General features: G+C 48.9%; 1 long non-coding RNA gene across 2 annotated transcripts; it reads right to left on the reverse strand.

The window, feature by feature from the left end:
* Nucleotides 1-237: 237 nt before the first annotated feature.
* On the reverse strand, nucleotides 238-3,420 carry LOC125556588 (uncharacterized). 2 transcript variants are annotated; one of them, XR_015602616.1, is made up of 4 exons: nucleotides 3,264-3,420; nucleotides 2,597-3,171; nucleotides 1,703-1,796; nucleotides 238-487 (listed from the first exon to the last, which is right to left on the reverse strand). It is a non-coding gene; the product is annotated as an uncharacterized LOC125556588 (long non-coding RNA). The 2 variants fall into 2 exon arrangements; XR_015602615.1 differs by lacking the exon at nucleotides 3,264-3,420 and having other exon boundaries at nucleotides 2,597-3,257.
* Nucleotides 3,421-4,253: the final 833 nt, after the last annotated feature.

The following is a 4,253-nucleotide window of genomic DNA, read 5'->3' on the forward strand; positions in this document are numbered from 1 at the left end:
TCTCTGATATATGTTATCCTAAGACTCAAAACATTTTGTTCTAGACTCAACAACGTCAGCGATTCGATCAAGCAGGGGGCTCCTAAGTCGGGGGTGGCTCTGATTACCAACTTATAACACCCACAATGCGGCTATATCTCCCACGTGTCGGGGCACGACTTAGAGGCATAGCCGCATGGTAGGCAAGTCGCAAGAGGGGTAATCTTTACACATCCCATGTACTGAATAAGAAAGGGATAAAGAGTCAGCTTACAATCGCCACTTCACACAATACATAAATATATCATACATACTCCAAAATACAATCAAGGTCCGACTACGGAACCAAAATAAAGAAAGACCACCCAAATGCTAGATCCCCGATCGTCCCAACTGGGCTCCACTACTGATCAACTGAAAATGAAACATCACAACGAACACGATCTTCATCGAGCTCCCACTTGAGCTCGGTTGCATCATCTGCACTGCTATCATCGGCACCTGCAAACTGTTTGGAAGTATTTGTGAGTCACGAGGACTCAGCAATCTCACACCCGTGAGATCAAGACTATTTAAGCTTATGTGTAGGAAAGGGGTAATGAGGTGGAGCTGCAGCAAGCACTAAGCATAAATGGTGGCTAACTTACGCAAATAAGAGCGAGAGGAGAAGCAATGCAACGGTCGTGAACTAGAAGTGATCAAGAAGTGATCCTGAAACTACTTACATTCAGGCATAACACAAGAACCGTGTTCACTTCCCGGACTCCGACGAGAAGAGACAGTCATGGCTACACACGCGGTTGATTCATTTTAATTAAGTTAAGTGTCAAGTTTTCTACAACCGAACATTAATAAATTCCCATCTGCCCATAACCACGGGCACGGCTTTCGAAAGTTCAAACCCTGCAGGGGTGTCCCAACTTAGCCCATCACAAGCTCCCACGGTCAATGAAGGATATTCCTTCTCCCAAGAAGACCCGGTCAGACTCGGCATCCCGATTACAAGACATTTCGACAATGGTAAAACAAGACCAGCAAAGCCACCCGATGTGCCGACAATCCCGATAGGAGTCGCACGTATCTCGTTCTCAGGGCAACACCGGATGAGACAGGCTACGAGTAAAACCAGACCTCGAGTTTCCCCGAGTTGGCCCCGCATGCGGCTCGGTTCGGACCAACACTTAGAGAAGCACTGGCCCCAGGGGGGTTAAAATAAAGATGACCCTCGGGAGCGCGACTCCCAAGGGAAAAGTAGGTGGTGGTGAGGCAAATGGTAAAACCAAGGTTGGGCCTTGCTGGAGAGTTTTATTCAAAGCGAACTGTCAAGGGGTCACCATAACATCCAACCGTGTAAGGAATGCAAAATCAAGGAACATAACACCGGTATGACGGAAACTAGGGCGGCAAGAGTGGAACAAAACACCAGGCATAAGGCCGAGCCTTCCACCCTTTACCAAGTATATAGATGCATTAATATAAATAACAGATATTGTGATATCCCAACATATCCATGTTCCAATAGGGAACAAACTTCAGCTTTACCTGCAATTAGCAACGCTATAAGAGGGGCTGAGCAAAGCGGTAACATAGCCAAACAACGGTTTTGCTAGGAAAGGAGGGTTAGAGGCTTGACATGGCAATATGAGAGGCATGATATATCAAGTGGTAGGTATCGCGACATAGCAATAGAATGAACGTGATTTCAAGGGTATGGTCATCTTGCCTGAGATCCCGCAAGAAAGAAGAACGAGTCCATGAAGAAGACAAACAGATGTAGTCGAACGGATCCTCACAAACGTGACGTTATCGGAACTAACCTGAAGAAGCAACACCGGAAGAAGAAAACAACATAGTAAACAACCTTCACATAAACATGGCATGATGCACAACCAAGTATGATGCATGTCCAGTTTAATGAGGGCATGGCATGGCAAAGTGCACAAGCAAAACTACAAGTTAAGTGGAGCTCAATATGCAACAAGTTGCATATTGACGGAACACCACATGACTTATTTAGTTCTCTCCCGTTTATGTACCCAACAATATTAAATATTGTTAAACATGGAAAGAGGTGAAGCATAAGAAAACTACCTAATCTAGGCAAGTTTAAATGAGGCCGGAATAACAAACAACAAGTCCGGAAACTCCTCATGTGCATATTTTTAGGTTTGGTACTATTCTGCCCTAAACCAAATTTTAGAGTGGTTAAACATGCAAAGTAATGCCACCGTGTTAAACTAGGCAATTTTCTACCTCATTTTCATATAAAGTTTATTAGGATTGGAGCTACGGTTATTTAGTTATGAAATAAAGCATTTTAGCATGGCATTTAAGAAAAATTAGACAAACAACATTTTAAACATTTAAATATGCATGAAAGTTGGATATTGTGAAACTAGATGAAATTCTAAGCATTTTACATATATAAGTTATTGACATATGATGCACGGTTGTGAAGTTACTATATGCATGTTGCTTGGGGGGTTTTCTGCAAAACAGGTAAAACACTGGAATAATAGCTAAATTCGTCCAGAGGAAAAAAAATAGATCTGCGCAAAACTGTGGGTGCAAGATAGCAACAGGGTGCACAGTGCTCAGGATAAGGTGGGGCGCTCACATCGGGCAAGAACTGGAGGAGCTGGGCTGCCCACCATGGGCCAAACCCACTGGGTGGAGAGGTGGGCCGATGAGGAAGCGGCCTCGCAGGGGCATGGTGCAGCTGGGCCTGCCGCTGACGAATGCACGGTCAACGCGGGGCGGGGTGCTCGTTCCCGAGCTGCCGCTCGATGCAGAGGAAACACACAGAGGAGGCGAGACGCAGGCGGCTCCAGGCGATGCAGGGAAGCGGCGACACGCACAGGAGGCCAGGGATGGACGGTTCATGGCGGAGGCGGCGAGATCCAACGGTCCCCGGCCGGATCTGGCGCGGAACGACGTCGAGGACCTGCGTGGGAGCTCCATGAGGGCAGTAGCAACTACTGTTACCTGAAGAAAAGAGGGAGAGAGAGATTCAGATCGGGAACAAGGAAAGCGGAAGGACGAGAAGGAACAGAGGAGGGACGTGGCGGTCCTGCTAGTTCTGGTCGCCGCCTGCGGAGCCGATGAGGCCGCAATCGGCATGAGGGCGCTGCTGCTGCTTGAATGAGTCAAAGGCGCGGCGATGGGTCGGAAGAAGAGGCCGGCTGTGGCGTCCTGTGGAGGCAACAGAGAGATGAGCGGGGAAAAGAGAAGAAATAGAGAAAGGGAAGGGAGAGCAGGGAGGAAGGGTGCGAGGGGATCCTAGCCTGATCCGGTGGAGCTACTCCCGCGAGGCAGTCGATGGCTGGTGGCGCTGGGCCGAGGTGAGGAGGCGGTGCCTCTGCGAGAGGTGAGGCTGGAGCGCTGGGAGCCTCCTGGTCCGTCGGATCAGAGATCTGGCGGCCCAGAACGAGTGGGAGGTGGCTGCGGTGGTTGGATCGGGCAGGGGGAAATCCCAGGGGGATTTGGAAGGCGGCGGCGGGACACATCTTCTAGATTTTAGGGTTTGTGCAAATGGGTTAAGTTTAGGGGCATTTGGTCTCTCTGATCTTAATCGGACAGTCCGGATAAATAGGTTAGGGAGATCAAATAATAAAATGGAGATGTTTTGTAGACGTTTGGGGATGATTCGGACCCAACGGTGACGACTGCCCGGGTCGGGTCCGGAACAGCTTTCGGGCGCGCGCGCGAGGAGGGTCGCGGTCTGACGAGAGAGGTTGGGTAGGGCCTGGCGGTGAGTGGTAGTGGGCCGTGCAGAAAGCCTAGGGCTAAGAGAAGAGAAGAGAAAGACCTAGCGAGTGTTTCCGGAGACCGAAAACGTCCGACGATTTGACCGACTATATTGTCGCTATAGTTATACGTTGGGGCATCAAACAAACTCCGAATGCGATGAAACTTGGCAGGCGATCTACTGACAACAAAACAACACCGCACGCCAACTTTCAACCCATTCCGAGAACATTTTGTGGCCACTTATAAAATAATATTTTGGAGATGCGCGGGCGCGTGCAAGTGTGTCTGGGCTCAGAACGGACAACGGAAGGAACTGAGAGACCCGGACGGATGCAAGTTTTGAAAAACATGATGATGCAATGCACATGATGACATGACAAGAAGCGACACGCAAGCAAATGACAAGGCAACAACAACGAATAACTGGAAGACACCTGGCGCAACGGTCTCGGGGCGTCACAGACATAGAACTAGCTCCAGTTCATCAATATAATGTAGGCATGTACTCCGAATATAGTCATACG

The sequence above is a fragment of the Triticum urartu genome, chromosome 5A (genome assembly GCF_056163025.1).
Source record: "Triticum urartu cultivar PI428250 chromosome 5A, HENAU_Tu73, whole genome shotgun sequence".
Lineage (NCBI taxonomy): Eukaryota > Viridiplantae > Streptophyta > Magnoliopsida > Poales > Poaceae > Triticum > Triticum urartu.